The sequence below is a fragment of the Quercus robur genome, chromosome 4 (assembly GCF_932294415.1).
Source record: "Quercus robur chromosome 4, dhQueRobu3.1, whole genome shotgun sequence".
Classification (NCBI taxonomy): domain Eukaryota; kingdom Viridiplantae; phylum Streptophyta; class Magnoliopsida; order Fagales; family Fagaceae; genus Quercus; species Quercus robur.
Genome location: NC_065537.1, coordinates 29,536,964 through 29,562,619, shown reverse-complemented (window position 1 = coordinate 29,562,619; position 25,656 = coordinate 29,536,964). Strand labels below are relative to the sequence as shown.

Genomic DNA, 25,656 nt, shown 5'->3' with positions numbered 1-25,656 from the left:
AGTTGAACTTATGAATTCTTAGGATTGTCCACTCTAGAGGGACCAAATTGCAAATCTTGATGAAACATTTGCTAGATGAGTTAAATCCAAGAAGATGTGCTCCACTTAGGATTAAATTTGAGAGTGTCCACTATAAAGGGACCATACAGACTGGGGAACTATATCATCAGGGACTTTTGAACAGAGAAATTTATGTTCTAAGGACTAAACTGCAAAGTTGAGATTTGTCCATTGTACTTATCGTTGGATTTTATCCAACCAGATATTGGTATTGGTATTGGTATTGGTATTGGTATTGGTGGTGACAAATTCGTTGATAAAGGTAGAGACAAAGTGTGAATAAATTCAATCAACAACTAACATTTGTATTAGTTGTGACAAAATGTATGCAAGATTGTGTGTCTAGCATTTTGCGTGTCTCTAAGTAAATTCACTCATTCATATCATTCTTCTTCTTTTTTATTTAAAAATAATACTATTTAGTTATGTTACTTAGTAATACATGATTGGAAAATTGTTTGGACTACAACTCTTTTTATTGGCCTTTAAATGTTGGTTTGTTTTGCAGTTTATAGATATATATATATATATATATATATATTGATAGAGATGTTTTTGTCTAGGCCTACGGGATGGACGAGCCCCACCCCCAATGGACCCTAGAAGACCATAAGCTCATCGGGTTGGGATGAGGTGTGTCACCTGGAGCGCTGGACCCATCGGGTTACATAAAGAGGTATCCGACGAACTAGCTAACCTTAACCCATACCAACGGATGGAAGTGGGATCATGCCAATGGGTTCAAGAAGGCATGTGAACAAGGAAATCGACGAATGGAGTATGACTCCGACGGGTGATCCATGGGTCCCACACGACCCTTGAGTGTTCATCACTCATAAATCCTTCTATGGAGATAACTTGCAGGCTATATCTAAAGACCCTATTCCACGCCAATGCACATCCAATAAGGAAATTAAAGAACTAGATCCTAGGGCATTAAACTCTGCATTAGGGGTGAGTAGAAAGTCACCGACACCGATCCAACCGACCGGCGCCAATCATCCCGCACCGCCATTGCAACCGACTAACGAAGCCGATGCTGGTGATCGGAGCGCGAAGGGAATCCCGATGCCGGCGCGATGCGGTCACTGGAGCTGGAAATCCGAAACTGATACATGCCGAACTGAACCGATACCTGCATGTATATCGTTCCCCACTTCTTGGCTTCTCTAGTTCTTCTGATCTAAGTCCAGTTCTAATAAAGACGATGATGCTATGAATCTATGATTCTTATTTCCTAATATATGACTTAATGAAACAGAACATTTCAGTTTAATAGGGCTATTTAAAAAATAAATAAATAAAAAAATTTTAAAAAAAAAACGAAGTAGTTTTACTTCAGGGTTACAAATTTTAACAAGTATATAAATGGTTCTTTTCACATAACCTACCTCAGAACTCTCTCTTTCTCTCTCGCCTCTCTGCTGCTGCTCAATGCTCACCCCCTGCCAGTCCGCTGCAACACCGCCAGTGAGTTTCATAGTCACAAACAATTAACCTTTCTTCTCTCTCTCTATACTCTAAGTCCACGAGAACTGACATCTTTTTTTTTTTTCCTAGCAATTTGATTTGAGGGAGACTGAGGGAGCTATCACTCTTCAATCATTCACTGAGAAAGATTTTGAGCAATAATCACTAATGATTCAAAATATTTCTTAGTATTTTCAATATTTTTTTTCAGTATTTTTGTATTTTTATTTTTATATTTTTTGACTTGGGGATTTTGAGCTACTTAGTGTAACTATTGTGGTCTTGCCATACTACCTATTAGGCATGGGCTTTAGTTTAATTGTTGTAGGATATATTCATGGCAAAGCATTTCTTTGGTCAAAAAATTTATTTATTTATTTTTACATGGAAGTCGATATTAATTTTATTTGCATTACATTCTGATTGTAGTTGTTTAGGTTATATATATTGAGATTGAGTAATGTATATTGTTAGTGTCTGATTGAGTAATGAGTAATTATGGTATAAGTATGAGTTGGAATATGCTTTTGTGTGTTGGCTGGATGTAGAAAACTATTATTTAGCATTTTTACTTTTTTTTTTTTTTTAAATTTGACTTTTCTTTTGCTTCTGTTTTATGTGTGACTAGATTTTTGATGGCTTGCTAAATAAAAAAAATAGTTTGCATTTACTTGAAATCTTGAACAGGTTGACATATTGATATTGGGTTTGAAAGCCCTTTTTTTTAATTAGAAAAAAAAACACTTTTTTTAAATATTTCAAACCGACCGCGAAAAACCATACCGCTATAGGTCGAAAAACCGACCCTAGGCAGTGTGCATCGATTCCAATTATGAAAAAACCGATCTCTATCGATTCAGTAATAAATTTGGAAAAAAACCGCCCCTAACGAACTACGCACACCCCTACTCTGCATCTCCCACATAAGGAAAAACTCTACATTCACAGGATCTAGGTCGGCCCTCTGCCACTATAAAAGTACCAAGTCTCCTATAACTAAGGTATGCAAAAAAATCCCTAGCTCTCAAACTAGTGACTTTTACTTCACTAACTTAACCTTTGAAGGGTCTTTGGCCGGCACCCCATTGGTGCTCTCTGTTGGTTCTCGGTTTTCTTGTTCTTCCAGTACCCACTGCAGTGTTCAAGGACAGTCAGCTCACTAACAATTTTTGTGCATCATATATATATATAGGTATTCAATTCGTTTTTTCTCATTATTTTGTAGTCATTAAACAGAAACAAAGAGTGTAATGTGTACAATTAGGTATTTAACAATGGGATACAGTTCGACAACAATGCATTCAGAGATTTTTGCCAACAATTGGGGATAAAAAAAACCACTACTTTTCGCTTACCCACCCACAGGTCAATGGACAGGTCGAGGTTACAAACTGATCTTTGCTCAAGATAATCAAGACTCGGCTTGAGGGGGCAAAGGGTATTTAGCTAGACAAACTCCCAAGAGTTTTGTGGGCATATAGGACTATGGCTTGAACATCTACTAGAAAGACGCCCTTCCGCCTTGCATTCGGAAGCGAAGCCGTCATTCTAGTAGAAGTTGGATTAATGAGCCATAGGGTAGCATAGCGTAATGAAGAAAAGAATGAAGAAGGCATACGACTACAATTGGATCTCCTGGATGAAGTCAGAGCAATAGCTGAACAGTGGATCGCACGCTACCAAAACCTCATGGCTAGGCATTACAATGTCAAAATCGGGCCCCAACACTTCGAAATTGAAGACCTTGTCTTGAGGAAGGTAACAACAGCTACAAAAGACCCCATATATGGCAAGCTGGGGCCCTGTTGGGAGGGACCCTACAAGATAGTTGGATGCTATAGAAGGGACACTTACCCCCTGGAGATGCTCAACGGACAAAAGCTACACCACCCATGGAATGCCGAGCACCTAAGGAAATACTACCACTAGTGCAAATAACTACGAACTATGTTATTGCTTTCCTTTTTAAGTTATACAGACTATTAAGTTTTCAAGTTTTTAGTAGAGCTCCTAAAGGCCCGACGGGCAAGGTTGTCAACATTTTTGTGTTCAAGTTATTTTTAATAAAGAAACTACTCTTAAGAAATCATATCCACAAACAAGAAATTGACAGAAAATCAAGTCCTACTGACGACCAAGGATAGCGACGGGTGCCTAGTCACCTAAAATATTCTAAGTCCCACTCAAAGGGAAGACTAATGATTAAGGATGCCGAAGGGTGCCTAGTCTAAAATATTTCAAGTCTCACCTAAAGGGAAGACTAATGATTAAGGATGCCAATGGGTGCCTAGTCAATTAAAACATTCTAGGTCTCACCCCAAGGGAAACCAACGACCAAGGGCGTCGACGGGTGCTTGGCCTCTTAGAATGTAATAAGTTTAACCCAAAGGGAAACCAAGAGTGTCGACAATCAAAACAATTATGCAATTTGATCAATGGTTGCAAAACATCAAGAATATATATATATTGAAATTCAAGCACATAAAACCAACAGAGGCATCAAATATGATAAATAAAGTGTCTCACCACATTGCTGGGCCAAAAACAAGGTACCTTAATTGTTTTCCCAAAAAAAAAACAAAAAACAAACAAACAAACAAAGGAAACTATTTAGATATGGGCATTGTCTGGATCATTTGGTTGAGTTGGCTTGTCGATTTCCTCCTCCACATGACCATCAATCCCATCAACCATAGGAGGACTAAAAAGGAAAGAAAGAAGAGACCCTCGCTTCTGCCGCCTGCACGACTATGTACAACATCCCACCGCAGAATGCTGGGCGCTCCGTAGACTGGTGCACCGTAGGATTAAAGAAGGGACACTAGAGTTAACCCAGCAGGAGGTCCAAAGAAACCCACTCCCGAATCACAAGGGGAAGGGTTTAGCAGCAGTGGTAATATGCGCAGACCCAAGGGAGGACAAGGAGGAGAACCCAACCTTGCTTGCCACAACAATTACCACCCTCCAGCAAAGCACCAGATTCTAAAATTTGTTTGACCAGTTGGGACTCACAGCAAAGGAAAGAAAGGTTGCCACAGAGGCTTTGGTAAGTATCGCCTCTGGGGCAGGAGTAGAATGTTTATCAGCAAAAATTCCAGATGACAGAGCCCTCTTACAAGAATCAACAGAGATCACTTTTAGCAACGAGGATATGGAGGTGGGACACCCAGATCACAGGAGGCCTCTCTATTTGGCAGCATCCATAAACCAAATCCCCATCAAGAGGGCCTTGGTCGATACAGGTGCTTCCATAAACCTCATTCCGTTGAACGCCTTGCAAGCAGCAGGAATTTCAGAAAGAAAGATCCAAGGATGTCCAATGAAAGTAACAGGATTCGGTGGAAGGGGCAAGTGCACCGCAGGCCACATCCAGTTGTGGTTGAAAGTAGGTCCTATAGCTTCTTTAGCTCATTTCCATGTGGTCAAAACGGAAGTATCCTATCATGTGCTTTTGGGAAGACCCTGGTTGCACAAACACCGATTGGTCCTGTCCATTTATCACCAGTGTGTGAAAGGGAGATTGAATGGCAAGATGATACGTATAGCTGCAAAACCCTCGCCATTCGAGCAATCAGAAGCTCACCTAGTGAAAAACATGTTTTACGACCAATGGGCTCCATCTGGTGAAAGCTCAGTTTCAAAGCCACAGGGTACCTTCGTACCTAAGTGGGAAGACGTCCAAAGTGACCCAGAACCTGATCTAAGAGAGTTGCTGGCACGAAGGAAGAAAATAAAAGAAGCGTCTGCCGCAAAATCAGATAACACACCCAATGCATCAGGGTCCAAAGCCTTGATGGCAAGATTGTATATAAGTTATGAAGGCGCGTGGGGCCCACAAGTGAGATGCAAGTGGGCCCTACCCAAGAATGGCAGCACAGGAGTTTGACGTGTTGTGTCACTTAAGAAAGTTTGGGAAAAGAAGAAGAAAAGGATAGGGAAGTTGTGGCAGAAAAAGATGCACAAGTTGTGGTGGAAGAAGAATTGGAAGAAGTTGACCTAAGGTCTGGTTCACAAGAACCAAGGCCTATCTCAATTAGTGCAAGTTTGACAGAAAAGGAGAAGTCAGAACTGATACTACTGTTGAAAGAGTTCAAAGACGCTTTTGTCTGGGACTACAGTGAAATGCCAGGATTAGACCTTAGGCTAGTTGCACATACATTAAATGTAGACCCAGAGGCAAAGCCAGTGACCCAGCCTGCCAGGATATTTCACACAGAAATAGAAGGGCAGATAGTTAAAGAAGTACAGAAATTGCTAGCCACAAGATTCATCAAGCCTATTCAACATCCTCGCTAGCTATCCAACATAGTGCCAGTAAAGAAGAAGAACGGCCAGATAAGATATTGTGTAGATTTCAGAAATCTCAATAAAGCCTGTCCAAAGGACGAGTTCCCATTGCCAAACATGGATTTACTAATAGATTCTGCGGCAGGAAGCGCCATGTTTTCGTTCATGGATAGGTTCAGCTGATACAATCAGATCAGGATGGCACCAAAAGATGCGGAGAAAACTGCTTTCAGAACACCTATGGGCAATTTCTACTACACTGTGATGCCCTTCGGGTTAAAAAATGCAGGCACAACTTATCAACGAGCAATGAAGACCATATTTCATGACATGATGCACCAGGAACTAGAGGACTATATGGATGACATAGTGGTTAAATCAAAGAGGAGAGAAGAGCACTTCTACGTGTTGAAAAGGGTATTCGAAAGATGCAGAGCCTTTAAGTTAAGAATGAACCCCCTCAAGTGCGCATTTGGGGTGTCCTCTGGGAAATTCTTAGGTTTCCTGGTTCACAGTAGAGGGATAGATGTGGACCCGGCCAAAGTCACGACTATAGCAACTATGAGACCTCCGGTCACGGTAAAAGAGTTAAAGAGTTTCTTAGGAAAAGTCTCATATATCCGGAGATTCATCCCTAGGTTGGCATCAATCACTTCTTCTTTCACCAAGTTGCTCAAGAAGGGACAAAGTTTTGAGTGGGGGGAAGCGCAGCAAACGGCCTTCAAGAGGCTACAGCAAATAATGATGAACCTCCCCACGGTGCAGGCCTATCCATAAAAAGCCATTGCTACTTTACTTGGCCACCAACTCGTATGCCATTGGTGCATTAATCGCCCAAGAGGATAAAGGTGGCGTTGAGCAGCTAGTGTACTACATCAATCGGGCCTTAAAAGATGCAAAAACTCGTTATCCAAGGGTGGAGAGGGCATGCCTGGCCATTGTGTATGCTTCGCAGAGGTTGCGTCATTATTTCTTGGCCTACGAAGTATGGCTGATGACCAATTACCATGCTATCAAAGCTTTGTTACAACAACCGATCCTCTCTAGCAGAATATCCCAATGGTTGTTACAACTGTCGCAGTACGACTTGAGAACGGGGACACCTAGGGCGGTGAAAGGCTAGGCTATAGTGGATCTATTGGCACAGTTTCCAGGAGAAGAAGAACTCCCGCTGGATGATGAAGTTCCAGGGGAAGTAGCTATGGCAGAAAAAGTTAGAGAACAATGGGTAATGAAATTTGATGGGTCTTCTACTATCCAGTCTGGAGAAGTGGGAGTAGTTTTGTACCATGAAGAAGACAAGGCAGTGGCGCTATCGTTCAAACTAGAATTCCCATGTTCAAACAACACAGCAGAATACGAAGCCTACCTAACCGGGCTGGCCACGGCTCTCGAAATGGGAGTCAAACATTTGAGAGTATTGGGAGATTCGAACCTGGTCGTCTGCCAAACCAAAGGAAGCTTCTCCTTAAAAGAGCCCAGCCTAGCCCCATATAGAGCAATGGTATAGAGGATGGAAGAAAAATTTTCAACTTTCGAAATAGAGCATGCTCCAAGGAACGAAAACCGGTTTACGGACGCATTAGCTGCATTGGGGTCACAAATAATTTTCAAAGGGGATAACACCAGGATAGAAGTTAGCAAAAGGGGAGAATCCACCATTGAGGTGTTGAAAGAAAGGTTTCGGGAGGAATAGTGCGAAGGGGATTGGCAGATCCCTATAAAAGAAGTCTTGATGAGGGGAGAAGATGTCGCAGAATTAAAAATACTAAAAGACTACGCCCTGGTAAGAGAGGAGTTGTATCGCAGGATGCTAGGTGGGGTCTTGTCCAGATGCGTGGGGTAGGAGGAGGCCCAGAGAAAATTGAAAGAAGTACACGACAAGACTTGCGGATCCTGCGGGGAGGTCAGCCTTTACCGCAGACTTCAAAGGACAGGCTTCTACTGGCCAAGTATAGGTAAAGATGCAAATCAAGTCCAAACCCAATGTGGGACCTACCAGCTTGTAGCAGACAGAAAGGAAAGTTACGCTGTGTTCATCAGCGAAGACTGGAGAAGCCCTTTCATACAGTACCTAACAAAAGGCATCCTGCCACAAAAGCACAGTGAACGATACAAGCTTAAGAGGTTGGCAACACGTTACTTTTTGCATAACATGGTCCTTTTCAAAAAAGGGTACGATGGGGACCCTTTGAGGTGTTTAGGCCCTGAAGAAGCAAAAGAAATGATAAAAAGAAGTACATTCAAGAGAATTTGGGGAACACCAGGGGAAAAAAAAGCTCTACAGATGCCTGCTACAGATGGGCTACTACTGGCCTACCATGAAAAGAGATACAGCAGAATTTGTGAAAAAAGTGCCACAGTTGTCAAGTACAAGCCAACTTGATTGACACCCATCCGCAGAATTTACATAGCATGGTCACCCCATGGATGGGTGACGCATCTGCCAAACGCTCTTTGGGCTTATAGAAATTTACCAAAGTCAACCACAGGCTTCTCACCTTTTTCCTTAGTCTACGGAATTAAGGTAGTAAGCCCAGCAGAAATAATGACTTCGTCCCTGAGAGTCATGCAGATGCAAGAAAAAGAAAAGGAAGGAGAAGTCTTTGTGGCAAAAAGGTGTGAAGACTTAGAAGGACTTGATGAAAAGAGAGAAAAAGCCCAAGAGAAGCCGCAGATATAGACAAAAGATGACTGAAGCCTATGGTAGGATGACCAAGGAGAAAGTGTTCGCAAAAGGACAACTTGTGTTAAAGGCAGTAGACTATGTCAAGCGAAGCATGACAGGACCATCTAAGTTTACACCGAAGTGGGAAGGACCCCTTATGATAAGGGAAGCGCATCAAAGTGGATATTACTGTCTGACTGAAATGGATGGCAGAGACTTAAGTTATGTAGTTGTCCCTTTCTTTTGTCTTGCTTTTATGTTTCCTTTACCTTTTTCTTTCCTTCAAGTGACTATGTCACAAGACAAAATTGTAACGTGGTTTCATGAATATGTAATGAAAAAGTACGAAGTATTAGCACTCTATGCCATAGCAATAGCAAAAAGTAGTTGCAAAGTGTAGCATCATAATTACAAACCCAAACTGTGGCAAACACACGCCAAATAAGTGTTATAGGAAACATATAAGTGTTTTGGATGAAGTAATAAGAGAAGGAAAACAAAAAAAGAAAGAAGGGAACTACATCATCATCAACGGAGTCCGGAAATGAGAGTCTGATCTCCAAAATGGCTAGGCCCACCAATGCTAGAAAGAAGGCACTCGCGACGGCCCTCCAAGTCTGCCACCTCCTTCTTCAGAATCTTGATCTGGACATCAATAGCATCAACAGCTGGCTGAACTCTAGAACAAACCCCACAGTGAAACCCACACTGATAAGCTCTTGAATCGCAGCTCTCCACTATAGGATCCTTTCGATGGAGACTGTGTCAACGAAGCTGTGCTCAATGTCGTTCATCACGCTCCCCAACATCTTCAAGAAGTTCTCCCTGGCAGAACGGCCAAGACGGAATCCTTGCATAAAATCACCACGGCTGTTGTAGACCATCACCAAGTGGGAAACACAATCCTCAGGGACTCAGAAGCCATGAAATTCCACGTAAGGAGGCCCAGAAGCCCAGAAGTCTGTGGGCCATGGTCATTAACCTCAGGCTGATCAAAGCGGGCAAAGAAGGCTGTAGCTTCATTTGCAAGGTCTGGGATGGTGGCAAAACTGCTGCCCACCTCAACCTAGGAAGGGGCAATAGGAAATGGACCTATTAAGAATATACAAGGCAAAATGAGAAGCCATGATCTAGGAAGAAAAGACTCACAAAGAAAAATGAAGGAGAAGGTAAAGGGGAAAGGAAACTTACCAGGGCCAGCAAGAATGGGGGCTATGGGTACGGCAGAAACAAGCACTATGGGTACGGCAGAAACAGGTGTAGAAGGTACGGCAGGAATGGGTGCTACGAGTATGGCGGGAGCGGGCATCTCTACGTCTGCTGCAATTCCTAGCCCCTCAAAAGTCTCTGCAAACGAGGAGATAAACATACAGATGAAAGGGAGCAACAAGCAACGCAAATACACATAAGAAGAAAAAAAAAGAAAAAAAAAAGTGAACTTAGTAGAAAAGAAGGGAAGATACATACCCATAAACTCAGACTCGGGTGGAGCACTCTTCTTTTTGTCAGAATCAAAAATCCTCTTCTTCAGGATAGGCGCATCATCAGGATCCTCAAGAACATTATTGGACCCCTTAGAGGATAAGTCTGTGTCAGGACCACGTGTAGCGGAACTGGGAATGGAGGAAGGAGTAACAACCAAAGAAGAACCGTCCTTCGTAGCCTGGGAGAGAGCCACGAAGGGTCACTGGTGGAAATGACAAGTGGTAGAACAGGGGAAGCAGTCTTGGTTTGAACGGCAGCAAGAGAAATGGCTCTCTCTAGAGGAGCAGGTGTCTCAGGAGAAAGAGGTGTGGTCTCACCAACCCCCTCAGTGTGAGTACCCTTTTCTCTGGGTATCGGTTTGGTGGGAGGGGTAGGAGTTTTGGCAGGAACTTCATGCGCAGTGGTAGGAGTAGGTGTTGCAAATGCTACATCAGCCCCATCGAAAAAGCCCTTCATAGGTACACTCGTGAAGGCAGAGATCTCCTCGGCAGTAGGACGATATACGGAGAGAGGTTCGGGCTCCTCCTAAAAAATATATATATATATATATATATTTATATATATATACATATAAAAACATATGTGAAGACCAAAGGAATTGTTAACTACATGAGGCAACACAAAAGACATGTGGCAGAGGAAGCACGTGCGAAGAGAAGAAAAAAGATGTACCTCAAACTCGAGCTCATCAAGTAGAATGGGACGGGTGACTAACAAGTCCTCCTTGTGCTTAGACTAAAAAACAAAAGGAAGTCAGCAAGGTTAGCTGCAAGAAAGCCAAAAGGTATTTTAAAGATAACTTACTCTCCGCTCAGCAGTAAACGCAGGATGAGGAGTTGTCTTCCTTTTGTTGCCTCGAGTTCTGCTGGCAAGGGGAGCACATGTGGGTGGCAGTGGAGTAACAGGCTTGGATTTACTGGCAGATTTAAGCTTGACAGGGGCTTTCTTACTTGGTGCAGAAATGTTTATCACTTTAACCTTTTTCTCCCAACCGAGAGGATAATTGCCAGTGTGCCAATACCACCCCTCTTTCTCCTTATCCCATTCGAAGATGGCTGACCGATTCTATTTCCTAGCATATGCCAACACAGACTTGGAAGGCAGGAGCAATCGAGGGTTAACCGAAATGACCATACTGAGCCCATCGGGGGGAATAAAAGAGAAACCACAGCTACCCACCAGCTCTTTCTTGAATGAAGTCATCACCGCTTGCCAATACCCATGCATGGGAGGAGTGCAAAGGCCCTCCCTCAGTGAACCAGCAACTATAACTGCACTGAAACGCTGCCTCCAGAATTCAAAGGCAGTATGCCGCAGAAAGGGACAAACCGAAGTAGGAGACTCCATAAGGAAGGAAATATCATCAGGAATGTCCTGATCTAACCCAAACTGTCTTCTTACTCGGTTAGCAGGATAATGAATGAACCTGATGCCTTCATCAGTTAAGTAAGGCAACCATCTGGCATTAGTGGCGGCCAAATAAGTAATCCTTGTCTCGTCAAAACCAGCCAAAGGAGTAGTAGTCCCAACAGTATCGACAAACAAACCCATGGCAGAATCTATGCATGTATAATTTGCACCCAAATTTCTATAAGCCCTCCAAGAAAAACCAACACCTTCATCAAAAGATTCAACAACAGAATAACCAATAGGCTTCAAGCTAGACCAACGGAAAGCCAGCGGAAAATCAGACTCAAACCTGCCTCAGAAATCAATAATTGTCCTCGGGCATGAGTGGTACTTCTCTCTAGCAAAGCGAGCAGGTCTACACTTTGCCAAATATTGGGCACAATGCTCGAATAACAACTGCTGCAGAATAGTGCAGTGGACGGAAGAGGTAACTATGTGATAGGATCTCGCCTGACTCTCTTCACTCAGCAAGATGTCTAACTAGACATATAGATGCCCCAAGAACATAGGGGCCAAAGGCAGGCTCACCCCGGCAGATATTTTGATCGCTAAACGAAAGTATAAGGGCTTTATGGCATAGTGGGGGTGGGACCTAAAACCAAATTTAGAAAGCCAAAACGCAACAAAAGTCGCACAGTGAGCAGCTACATAAAATTTAGAAGAAGAACTAACCCAATATGATAGTTTGGCATTCCCAGCCATCCTCTTCTTCAATTCAATCTCAATAGCCTCTTCTTCCGAAGAAAATTCTAGAGTGGCAGGATCCACGTCGCCAAGGATAGGTAGGAGTAACTAATTGGCCACATCTTCAAGGATAACAATGAGTTCGCTGCAGGAGAAAAAAAAGGTATGGGTGGTGGTACACCACCATCGGACTAAGTGGCGAAGGTTGTAGAGGTCTTAGAAGTTGGAAAAGCAGCGAGTTGAAACGATGGCTTTCAAAACACTGGCTCGTTGCAACAACCCCATGAAACCCACATCAGATAACTCATTATCTACCCATTCTCTCCAACCTAAGGCAGTACCTAACCCAAATTCGAAATGGATGGGCACGGGAAGTGAAATGCCTTGGCGAATGGCTAGATCGGGGATCAAGGAGGCCAACGGGACCCAAGAGACATTAGGGTTTCACCGGCAAAGGACGAGCCACACGCGACCTAGCGGCAACAGCGCTTAGTCGCCAGGAATCTTTGGGAAATGAAGGTGGACTTCGTACCATGGACCGATCAGAGGGGTGCATTCACTATCGGGGTCGCGCTATGTCTCTTCCCCAACGGAGTGCTCTAACTCAGAATACTCTACCTTCTTGCCTATGTCAGGTACAGTGGGAAGGTCGGAAGCGACTTCTTTCCCTTTACGGCGGGAAGAGCCTTGGCTTTTCACCAGCGCCATAGTAGGAGGGCTTGATTGGAGTAGATGGGTGTGAGTGTTTGAGAAGAAAAAGACGGTGAAGAAAGGGAGACAGAGAGAATGTGTTCTTGGAAAAAAAGAAGTTTGTGTTTAAAGTGCAGAGGGACTCCTCATTAAATACCCAGGTTATTAATAACGGCACGAAGCAAGGTGACAGTCGGCCATCAGAATGGATTGAAATTAATGAAACGACGGCTATGCTTAAAAATAACTACCAAACTGGGAAATTCGAAGAGACAACACTGTTCGTGGCAGGAAAAGAAAAAATATATATATGAGAAGGGGTCCACTGTTATAAAAGGCCCGCAAAGGAAAAGAAAGAAGAGAGGAAGAAAGGACAGAAAGGTCTTTTATTCACATATGAACCGTAGGAACGCTTCATATGTTCAGGGGGCAAAATGTTGAGGGTCATTTGTGAGAATCCAAGTAGAAAGAAGAAATCCTAACAACAAGAAATCCTAACAACAAGGGCAGCAAAGAATTGGCAAACAAATAGCAAAACCATTAGGCCCAAATAGCAGGATTAATGGATCACAAGCCCATGAAATAAACAAATGGGCCTTGAAGAGATAAGTGGGCTTAAAGAAGCCTAGAAAGAGAAAAATAGCATACCCATGGGCAGTATATGATGTAGAAAAGTGAGAAATGGCCACCACAGGCCCAAAGTAATGCAAACAAAGAAAATAAGGGGTTAATGGCAAGCCCATGAACCCCAAGGATGAGAATAAGGTAATTGGGTCAGGGAAGTCCAATGAAGTTAGTAAAAACCCATGAGAATGCAGAGTTAGTAAAAAGGCCAAGGAAACCCAAAGAAAGCAAGTGGGCCAAGGATGCCTAAGAGAGAGACAAAAGGGACACGGGAGCCCATAAGAAGGAAAACCAATGGCCATACCAAGCCACTGGGGGAAAGAATAAACGGCTGGCCTAAAAAGGCCCAGCAGGATTGAGTCATTACAACAGGAATAACAGAGTAATATGGCAGAAAATGAAGGCAATCAAGAAGTGGGCCAAAGAAATATAAAACCCATTATCAAATAAGGCCCAACTCCTAAGAGGAGCGAGAAATCGAAAAGCAACCCACATAAAAGGTCAAAGAAAACGGACGGCAGACTATACGGGCAAGCCTCCAGACCACGACAGACGAATAAGCAGCAGACAGATTTTGGACACATATGGAAGGAAGGCACGCGCAAGGCCTAGGCACCACCAGCCTGTATCCAACCAATACAGGGCATGGTGAGGTTGTGGGTCAGAGATTCAGAAGGCATGGTTTGGTGGTGGAGAGAGGGGAAAAAACTATTTTTGAGGTTCTGGCTCAGGTTCTTTCGGGGAAATGTCATACTGGGATGACTTACTACCCAAAAGAAGTAAGCTGAGTTAGAACCACTAGGTGCATGCCATGAGGGATAGGGAGAGAGAAAGAACCTAAACCGTAGCAGGAAAGGGTGTCACGACAGACAAACAAACAAAATACCCTTCTTTGTCTGGTGATGAGGGGGTGGCACACAAACGGACTAGTGGTGGTCGGCCAGTACACCCAGACCAGACAAAGGAGGTTAAGGGCTAAAACAGTAAAATCCGATCACGGCAGGCACTATAAAAAGAGAACCTTGTCATGAACAAAAAATAAAGTAACAACGGGAACCATAATTAAGAAATAGGAATTCAAAAAGAGAGACCAGAAAATAGAAAAGAAATGAATGGGAGGGAAAGAAAGAAAACAACCAGAAAGAAAAAATAAATGGAGAATTAGAACGGTGGGCATGCACCAGTAGATTGATTCCCTTTCTCCCTCACGAAATCCTGCTCTCTGTTAAAACCAAAAAGGGGTCTCTATGCATCAACCATTCAGGTTCATTTCCCTCAAGGTAGTTAATCTCCACGGTAGGACTTTTCCTAAAAGCTTAATTGTGTAAAGAAGGAACATTCTTTCCTCTCCGGTTTTGCTCCTGCGAACCAAATTTAAGTTGATTTCTTCATCTTCTAATTAACCCATACATATTACTATTTGCTCCCTTTTGTTCTGTTCTTTTCTTTCTGTAAAAGTGATTATTATTACTGCGATTGTGCTTGGGGATCATTTGGTCATTTCCTACTAAGTAGCCAAATATATATATATATATATATATATATATATTTTATTATGTTTGTCTATCACAACTTGTCTGAAACAATTCTCCCTGCTGCAAGCATGTTCCTGGCAAACCAGGCATAGTTTGCGCAAAAGCTAGACCAAATTGAGTTCCAGCTGGACCGGTCCCAACTCCCTTATCCAGAAAACTTGGGCCTAGTGCAGCAGGAAGCAGCCCAACACTGCTAACACAGCCCACCACTTTACAAAGGTTTCATGTGGTAAGACCCAAGTATGATTAATTTCTTCAAGTAATAGCAAGTTAGCGACGTTTTTTCTATAAAACAAGTTTGGTTTTTGCTAAACAGATGTTTTCAAAAAGTTTAAAGACGAAGATGGTCAATTCAAGGAAAGCTTGACCAGTAACGTTAAAGGTCTATGAAGCTAAACATCTGAGGATGCATGGAAAAGACATTCTTGATGAGGCCTTTAAGTTCACTACCACTCACCTTAAGTCCATAGCATCCTTTATAGGCAATCCGTTGGCAACACAAATAACTTGTGCCCTAAAGCAGCCCTTGCACAAGGTCATACCACGACTAGAGGCTCGGCGATATATTTCTTTCTATGAACAAAATGCTTCACATAACAAAGTTTTTCTCAAGCTATCAATATTAGATTTCGATCTAGTGCAGTCATTGCACAAAGTGGAACTTAGTTATATCACAAGGTAATCTATATATATATATATAAAACTGAAGCTTTTGAAGCTTCCACAATTTTCCACGTCAGCACATCATTAAAAAAAAAAAAAAAAAACAATTACCAAATAATAAAACAAAAAAACAATCACCAATTACACGAATAGCTTTCCCGATAGTGGACCTTCACACACGAATAGCTTTCCCTTTCACCTGACCGGACCTGGCTTCTCCGATCCTCTGCCCCTCCACACATGAATAGCTTTCCCTTTCACCTGACCGGACCTGGCTTCTCCGATCACGAATACCTTTCCCTTTCACCTGACCGAACCTGGCTTCTCCGATTCTCTGCCCCTCCACACACGAATAGCTTTCCCTTTCACCATACCGGACCCTGGCTTCTCCGATTCTCTGCCCCTCCACACACGAATAGCTTTCCCTTTCACCTGACCGGACCTGGGTTCTCTGATTCTCTGCCCCTCCACACACGAATAGCTTTCCCTTTCACCATACCGGACCCTGGCTTCTCCGATTCTCTGCCATTTCTTTTCCACGGCAAGACCCACGGCAAGACCTAACGATCCTTTCACGATACCGGACATGCCTTCTCCGATTATCTGTCATTTTTTTTCCACGGCAAGACCCACCGATCCGACCCAACAGACCGATCCTCTGCCTCTCCCTTTCCACGGCAACACCCAACAGCCCGATACCGATCCGACCCAACAGACCCAAATCCAATTCGCTCAATTTCCACTCTTCCCCAGCCCATCGCTCAATGCAACCGACCCAGCCCGTCGAGACCGGCCCAAAGGTATTGTCTTATAAACCTATAATATATATATTTTTTTTTTCTGAATCCGAATTCTATATAGATTAGGACTCTATAACTCTATATATATAAAACTTTCACGATGCTTTTTTTTTTCACGGCTATTCAATTTGTAGGTATGTTTTATATTTTTTTTTCACGGCTATTCAATTTGTGTGGAAACTGAGCTAATTATAGAATTGTAGTTTTTGGGATGTTTTAATTTGTAGGTATGTTTTAGAAACACATTGATTTGTGTAGGCAAATTTTAGTCTTTGAAATTGTTCAATTTGATTTTTCTGAAGATTTTTAGTTATATGTTTTTGATGAGTATGAGTTCAATGTTGTTACTGCTATTTGGTTGCTTAGAAATTGGTGAAAATACAGATGGGAATCAGTTCAAATATTTTTTTTTTTTTTGGGGTTTATGGACTTTTTGGGATGTTCAGCTGTTTTTCTAATGTGGGTGTGGTTTGTCACTGATGGGTATGAGTTCAATGCTATTTATGCTGTTTGGTTGCTTAGAAATTGTTGGGAAAAAAAGATGGGCATAAGTTCAGTTTTTAATTTTTATGTGTTCATGGACTTTTTGGGATGTTCAGTTGTTTTTCTGATGTGGGTGTGGTTTGTCTCTGATGGGTATGAGTTCAATGTTGTTATTGTTTGGTTGCCGAGAAATTGGTTGGAAAAAATATGGGCATAAGTTCAATTTTTGTTTTTTAATGTGTTTATGGACTTTTGGGATGTTCAGTTGTTCCTTTAGAATCATTAAGAATATTTTGGTAATTAATTCAGTTTGAATCTGGGAGAGTTCATACTTGCGCACATAATAAAGACGAAAAGGTTTAGAACTTTCTTATACATGATCTTTCATTTAAGGTTAAAAAGAAAAATTAACTAGGATGTTTTTTATGTTGTTAGGCATAAAGGAACTTAGGCATATTATAGCTGTTGGGAAAAAAAGATGGGCATAAGTTCAGTTTTTAATTTTTATGTGTTCATGGACTTTTTGGGATGTTCAGTTGTTTTTCTGATGTGGGTGTGGTTTGTCTCTGATGGGTGTGAGTTCAATGTTGTTATTGTTTGGTTGCCGAGAAATTGGTTGGAAAAAATATGGGCATAAGTTCAATTTTTGTTTTTTAATGTGTTTATGGACTTTTGGGATGTTCAGTTGTTCCTTTAGAATCATTAAGAATATTTTGGTAATTAATTCAGTTTGAATCTGGGAGAGTTCATATTTGCGCACATAATAAAGACAAAAAGGTTTAGAACTTTCTTATACATGATCTTTCATTTAAGGTTAAAAAGAAAAATTAACTAGGATGTTTTTTATGTTGTTAGGCATAAAGGAACTTAGGCATATTATAGCTTTCTCATAAGAGTTAGTAATATCAGTTGAGTTTTAAGGTTCTGTTGGCCTTTATAAGTTCTTCCAGAGATGGTGGGTTCTTATATTATTTTTATTGTTTTTAATATATATATTGGGATCTGAAAATAGAAAAATAGAATGTAGTTGAAAAAAAAAAAAAAATTTTCAGGTCAGGGTGTTTTGATGAAATTTGATTTTGATGAAGGAATCTGGGTAAGAATGCTTTAGTTTGGGGTATTCAAGTTAAATTAGGGAGTGGGTTTTTATATTTTTTTCAATAAAAAGAAAACAAACCGCTTGAAATACACGGCAAAGGCTTGCAATACTCCCCCAAAAAAAAAAAAAAAAAAAAAAAAAAAAAAAAACTTGTGTTATAGAGAAAAAAAATAAAAAAATAAATAAAAACAAAAAAAAAAAAAAAAAAAATTACCACACAGATATAGAACCGCAAGCACATAGAGAAAGAAAATCTGCCACCATCAGATTGTTGGAACCAGCACCGGTATTTTTATTTTTAATTTTTTCCAGATTTGGGGATGCAATGTTACTTTTTATTGAGTTTTTTGTTGTTGTATAGGTATAGATTTGATTTTGGCTTTCATTCGTTTTTGTTTCGGGTTTTTGAGTTCTCCATGAAATTTTCATTGGGATCAAATAAGTATAGAATTGAATATTATGCTGATATTTCTTTTTTCTTTTTCAATCTTATTTTAGGTTTTTTTATCAGAACCACATGCACACAGAGATATAGTTTGGAAGGCACAAAGAGAGAGGCCGCATACCCATTACCCCATAATCGGTAAAGTTATTGCTTTTTTATTTATTTATTTATTTTTTGATTGAATATGATTTAGGTTTTAATTTCTTGGTTGGATTGATTTAGATTTGGCTGTTCTGCCATGTAGGAAAAAAAACACCCTTAAAAAACAAACATGCATAAAAAACAAACTTGAAACGCCACACTCAAAGAAAATCGATGCATCTATTCGGACCCAAAGAAAAACGATGTATCTGTTGTTATTTCTGTGATGTATGTCCATGGGCTGTATTTCTGCTGCTACATATTTTGTTTTCTGCAGAACAAGTTCAGGATTTTCTGCATAATCTGTGCTTACAGGCGGGTTGAGTGTAATATCTGTTGCTATTTCTGTGATGTATGTCCATGGGCTGTATTTTTGCTGCTGCATTTTCTGCTTTCTGCAGAACAAGTTCAGGATCTTTTGCATAATCTGTGCTTATAGTGGGGCTGAGTGTAATATCTGTTGTTGTTTCTTTGATGTATGTCCATAGGCTGTATTTCTGTTGCTGCATATTTTGTTTTCTACAGAACAGGTTCAGGATTTTCTGCATAATCTGTGCTTACAGAGGGGTAATTGTAATATCTGTTACTGTTTCTGTTCCTGTATTGTATGTCCATGGGCTGTATTGATTTTGTTGCATTTTTTTTTTCTGCAGAACAGGTCTTTGTTCCCTTGTATTTATGCTTACAGGGTTGTTATGTGTTTGTACATGTATTTCCCTTTTATCAAATATTTACTTTAAAGCATGTGTATCCAATTACAAAAATGATATGGGTATTTTTTGTTCCTTGATTTTGAGCTCCACTAGGCTTTTATTTTATTTTATTTTTATGAGTGCCTCTTCTTGCATGTATGGCAGTAGGAAATGATTTTGTAATGAGTCTCCCATCATTTGTCCTGTAGATCATACAAACATGTATATTCATGTCCCCATGTTAATTCTCTAAAATCATATTTTAGAAGTGATACAAATTCTATTTTCATGTTTTTTAAAAAGGTCATAATTGGATATATTTGTAATTAAAGGAATAAAGTAAACATACTGTAATGATGCAGCAAGTGAATTTCACTGATTAGAGACATAGGGAGAAGAGTGATATTCAAAAATATTGCAAAAATCATTCTCAACTTACATCCTTATTGGTATAGTTTTTTACTCAACTCTATAGCCCTGCCTCTAAAAGGCTTCAATTCTTCCTACTAAAATTGATTTATTTTTTTAAAAAAAAACTATTAATATACATCACAATATCAAACTCTGTTGCTGCATATTTCTAAGTTCAATTTCTAACTATTAATATACATCACAATACCAATTTCTAAGTTCAATTTTTTGTTTTTTAATGTGTTTATGGACTTTTGGGATGTTCAGTTGTTTTTCTAATGTGGGTGTACTTCGTCTCTGATAAGTATAAGTTCAATGTTGTTTCTACTGTTTGGTTGCTGAGAAATTGGTGGGAAAACAAAAGATGATGATGTGTTGGGTATTGGGTTCTGAGAAAAAATTTGGAAAATTAAACTAATTTAAATTCCCAAGTCTTCAACTTTATGTGTGAGACAGCTGAGTTCAATTCAAAATATATCTAGCACAAATGTTTCATTGTTTAGCTCAGCTTAACGGTTTAAGTTTCAATTTTTCAATTTTTAGTTCCAAGTATTCAGCTTTATGTGACTTTGGAGTTGAGAAAACTGAATTTTATTCAAATTTTATCTAATATAATTGTTTGGCTCGGTTCAAGTGATTAAGTTTCAATTTTTATATAAAATATGGGCATAAGTTCAATTTTTGTTTTTCACTTCAACGTTTTTTAAATATAATGAATGCATTCAATATTTAGTGGAAGATATCAAATAAATGAAATTGAAAATTAAGAATGTGCTACCAGAGAATCAATGCTAAATTCCAAAACCTAATGTCACATCATTTGGAAAAAATTCGTAGCTTTCCCGTGCATCGCACGGGTTAGCGACTAGTTAGTTCTAAAACCGTGATCCAAAAAGACAAAGTACGAATATTTTTGGAAATAATGAAGATAATACTACAGATTTTACTATATAAACCTTGCAAAATAACATGTTACAAATAATAATATATAAAAAAGAAAGGTCAAATTACAATTTACCTACTTGTAGTTTGGTTAAAATTTAAGTTACCTACCTATGGTTTAAAATTTGACACTTTACCCACCTAAGGTTTAACAAAAATTTAAGTTGCCTACCTGTGGTTTAAAATCCCATGATATAATTGTTCCACGAGATTTTTTTTTTAATACATTTTTTGATATTGTATTTTTATGTTTTTTGTGGTTTTGGAGGAAAGAAACATAAAAGTGAAGCAAAATCACATATTTAGCCATGTTTTTAAAAGAAATGGTTAAGAAAATCTAACCAAACTAACCTCAGGTAGGTAAAGTGTCAAATTTCAAAGCACAGGTAGGCAACTTAAATTTCGGCCAAAACATAGGTGTGGTGTGTAAGTTGTAATTTACCCAAAATATTAATTCTAAATTCATTTATTATATTGTTGAAGTGGTATATAGTAGTAATCATATTCTTAATACAACAATTTATTAGTTTTTTGTAGTAAAATTTATAGCAACCCTAACATTTTGCTTTAAATATTTGGTTACTTACAATCAATTAATATTAATTGTTATATTCAAATTGTAGGTGGTGGAAAGATTTAGATTTTGCAAAGAAGCTACCTTTTGCAAGAGATAGGATTGTCAAATGCTACTTTTGGATAGTCTCAGTCTACTTTGAGCCCCAATATTCACTTGCAAGAAAAATACTGACCAAAGTTATTTCCATGTCATCTATTCTAGATGATATATATGATGCTTATGGCACACTTGAAGAACTCGAATCCTTCACAGAAGCAATTGAGAGGTTCATAAATTGAATTAATTAATATATATATGTTAAGACTATGATGTATAATGTCAATCTAACTTTTATAATTGGTACATGATATTTTCAGGTGTGATATTAGTTGCATAGATCAACTTCCAGAATACATGCAAATATGTTGTCGTGCACTCTTTGATGTATTTGAAGCAATTGAAAATGAGTTGGCCAAGAAAGAAAGATCATACCGTGTTAGCTATGCAAAAGATGCTGTAAGCGTCAAGCAACTTAACTTTTCGTGTTTTTTGGTCTACTGTTTCATGCTATGTACTTATTTCATTCATGTTGTTTAAACCTTAGATGAAACGTTTGGTTCAGGCCTACTTTGATCAAGCCAAATGGTTCTACCAAAATTACATCCCAACAATGGAGGAGTATATGCATGTTGCATTTAAAAGCTCTGGTTTACCTATGCTCACAACTATCTCTTTCCTTGGCATGGGTGACATCGTTACAAAAGAGTCATTTGATTGGACCTTCAGCAACCCCAAGATTATTACAGCTTCTTCCGTAATTGGTAGACTCATAAATGACATGAAGTCACATAAGGTATGCAATCAAAAAATCTTATCAAGTTTCACAAGCTAGTGTGAGAGGTCTATTTCATGTGTTTCCAACTTTCTACTTACCCTTTTGAAAAACTTTGTATGTAGTTTGAGCAAGAGAAAGGGCATTCTCCCTCAGTAGTCGAATGCTACATGAAGCAACATGGTGTCTCAGAGCAAGTAGTCCATGATGAATTCAACAGGCAAGTTGCTGATGCATGGAAGGACATTAATGAAGAGCCTATAAGACCTACTGTTGTTCCCATGCCTCTACTTATGCGTTGTCTTAATCTTACACGAGTAATAGATGTCATTTACAAGGAAAGGGATAACTACACTCACGTTGGAAAAGATATGAAAGATAATGTTGCATCAGTGCTTATGGACCCAATTCCAATATAAATGGGGTGACAAAATAAGTATATGCATAAAGAATAAAGGACTTGTTTGTCAAAAAATAAATAAAATAAAGGACTTGAATAGGATCCAAGTCTGTTGATGTTCTAATATATACAAGGTCCATTTATATTGAAGATAAAAGGAAAATCTTTGGTTTTTTTTTTTTATAAACTACTAGTTTCTTATTTAATAATGTAGCACTATGTTTATAATAATGATGGGATTTACTGTTGGTATATTTCTGTGGGAGATTATAATTATTGTGCCATTCTAGTTTGGGGGTGGGTACATAAAGTTTATCTTAATATTTATCAAGTAGTTATCTTTTGCTTCCCTACACTACCATTTATTATATACTGTGAGGGAGTGAGGATAACTGAGAGGTTAAGGAAGCTCTTTGTAAACACAATTAGCACCGTTTGGTATAATAGAACCTCTAATGAAATAACAATAACTATACTTTATGAATAACCAACCCTTGTATAGTTGCCTTTTTATTACAAAGAATCATTTTTTTTTTCTTCTGATAAATAATTATTATTTAAAATAAAAAATAATTAATTCTTATTAAAAAAATCCTTAACTAATAGTTATTCTCTAATCTATATAACAACTTCAACAAATAAAATTCAAATAATCCTTTTAAAATAGTGTGCTACAACATATCAAAAATAAAATTGCGTACAACCATTATCCTCTTGGGTTTTGTTTATGCCATCGAGGCATCTACGAATGGAACCATCTTCTTTTCTTTAGAATCATCAACGGATGGATCTTGATAATGAAAACGTTGATTTTTTTTTTTTTCCTCGGGGCTTTGTCATTAACAATCTCTCTCTCTTGAACATTGAATTTTTTTTTCCCCTTTTTTTCCTTGTGTTGTGTTTATGCCATACAAGTTACCTCATATACATAGTCAAGGAAATCATGGTAATCTTGACTTTTATTTTCTATTGAATATCACTGGATTGATTTTGTTTACAGTGAGGATTTTTTTTTTTAATATTTGTTGAATTAAAAAGCGTAATCGTGTTGGTGTTGGAGTGGTGATAGCCTTAGTCTAAGATGACATTGATCTTGTACTGGGCTTTTTTATTGGTATTTGGTTTGAGCCTTGTTAGTGGTTTTATTATATTTTTTTTTTTCCAGATTTTCGTTCAAGGTTTTTTTTTTTTTTTTTTTTTTTTGGATTTTTTCCATGGTTTCATAAACTAGTACAATAAAAGAACCGAAAAAGGGACTGGTTACTGGTTTTTTGGTTGAACCGGTGACGTCATAAATAATATAATTAATAAAATTTTAAATAATATAAATAAAAATATAATAAGTTTATTACTAACAATATGATAGCAAAATGTAAAAACATAATATTTAGTGACACTTTTCGTGTAAATTTAATCAAATTTCCTTAGAAAGGACAATCACATGTTTAATTATAATAATAAAAATGAAAAGTTTATTATTATTATTATTATTATGAATTAATTGATGTTATATAAAAATTAAGTAACTTTTTAAGTTTATTCACTTAATTAACTAAAACTACTATTTTTTTAATCAAAATTGTCGGAAAAAGAAAAAAGACAAGTAGTTGTACAATGAAGAAAAAGCTAAACTTACATGACTTTGACCAGTTAGTTGTATAATATATATTATAATGTTTTTGAGGAAAAGTAGTCGTACAATGACAGTGTGTCAGGTAAAGCAAAAACTAAAAGTAAAATCGTAATATAGGCTTAAAAGAATATAAAAGCATGTGGTTCTTTTTGCTTGAAAGACTCTAATATATTATTAAGTTACTCAAATTATGGACCAAAATTTATTGGCATAAAAAAAAAATTCAGGGTGTTCCCAAAATTTTTTTTAAAGGTAGATAAATATAAAATTTTAAATTATTGTGTATAAAAATTTTTATTTTTCAGGTTAGGGTGGTCTTGGGACCACTCTGGCCATAAGGTGGCGCTACCCCTACATGTAGGAGGAGGACATGAACATGGTCATGGTGGTGGACATCACCAACATTAGGGAGATGCTGCCTTAACAAGGGTAGTACCATCATAATATTAGCAAATAACTTGCTCTTTGGTTTACTCTGGCCATAAGGTGGCGCTACCCCTACATGTAGGAGGAGGACATGAACATGGTCATGGTGGTGGACATCACCAACATTAGGGAGATGCTGCCTTGCCAAGGGTAGTACCATCATAATATTAGCAAATAACTTGCTCTTTGCTTTGTAAACCAAAGAGCAAAAACTACCCTGTGTGTTTGTGAAAAAAAAAAATGGAATCTAGATGAGTGTGGTTTAGATATGTTGCAGAAATTGATGCTTATGTAATAATTCTGAAATTTGTAATGATTCCGTATCATGTCATGATACGGAATCATGAGATCTACTTTCGCACCTTCACCAGATCTACTTTCTAAGTGTGTTACAATGTGAATTACCAATGAAATCTTGCCTTTATCACTACGATTTTCGCACCTTCGCCAGATCTACTTTCCCTTTTATTCTACTCCACCACGACATCATATTGGTCATGTTTACTCTATGTTCTGGTGTGTTCTAAGATGGTCCATAGATAAGATTAATATTCAGCACATATAAAAATATAATAAAAGATTAAGCTGATTATTTTTCTTTTAAATGAATAAATATATAAAATTAATGTTGATGCTGCTTCCTGTGGAACCCTGTTGAAGAATGTCCTTCAAGCCCGACCCACGCAAAAAAATTTTGGGCCTCTGAACAGGCTAAAAATTATGAGATACTGGATGTAGGAATTGGGCTTGGTTCCAACGCGGCCTATTGACCCGTTTCCACAACCAGTCTGTGCACAAAACTGGTCCAAGAGAAATGCAACAATGCAGGGAAAAGCAACAAAATCCTTTTAAAAGGTTAGACGTCCAAAACATACAAAAATCCTTTTAAAAGGGAAAATCCACAAAGCCCATTTGTCTTAAAATTCAGACTTAAGTGGCCTTTGTAGGCCACAAGATCTTCAGATGCTATCGGAGCAGCACCTACCACCTAGAGACACTCGACAGAAAAAAGCTACACCACCCATTGAATACCGAGCACCTAAGGACATACTACCAGTAGTGCAAAAAACTACGAACTATGTTATTGCTTTCCCTTTTAAGTTATGTAGACTGTTAAGTTTTCAAGTTTTCAGTAGGGCTCCTAAAGGCCCTATGGGCAAGGTTGTCAACATTTTTATGTTCAAGTTATTTTTAATAAAGAAACTATTCTCAAGAAACCA

At 38.8% G+C, this 25,656-nt stretch overlaps 1 long non-coding RNA gene and 1 pseudogene across 1 annotated transcript; both read left to right on the top strand.

The window, feature by feature from the left end:
• Positions 1-13,765: 13,765 nt before the first annotated feature.
• On the top strand, positions 13,766-22,396 carry LOC126721717 (sesquiterpene synthase 2-like; annotated as a pseudogene).
• On the top strand, positions 15,666-18,546 carry LOC126721106 (uncharacterized). Its single transcript, XR_007653820.1, has 2 exons — positions 15,666-16,376; positions 18,457-18,546. It is a non-coding gene; the product is annotated as an uncharacterized LOC126721106 (long non-coding RNA).
• Positions 22,397-25,656: the final 3,260 nt, after the last annotated feature.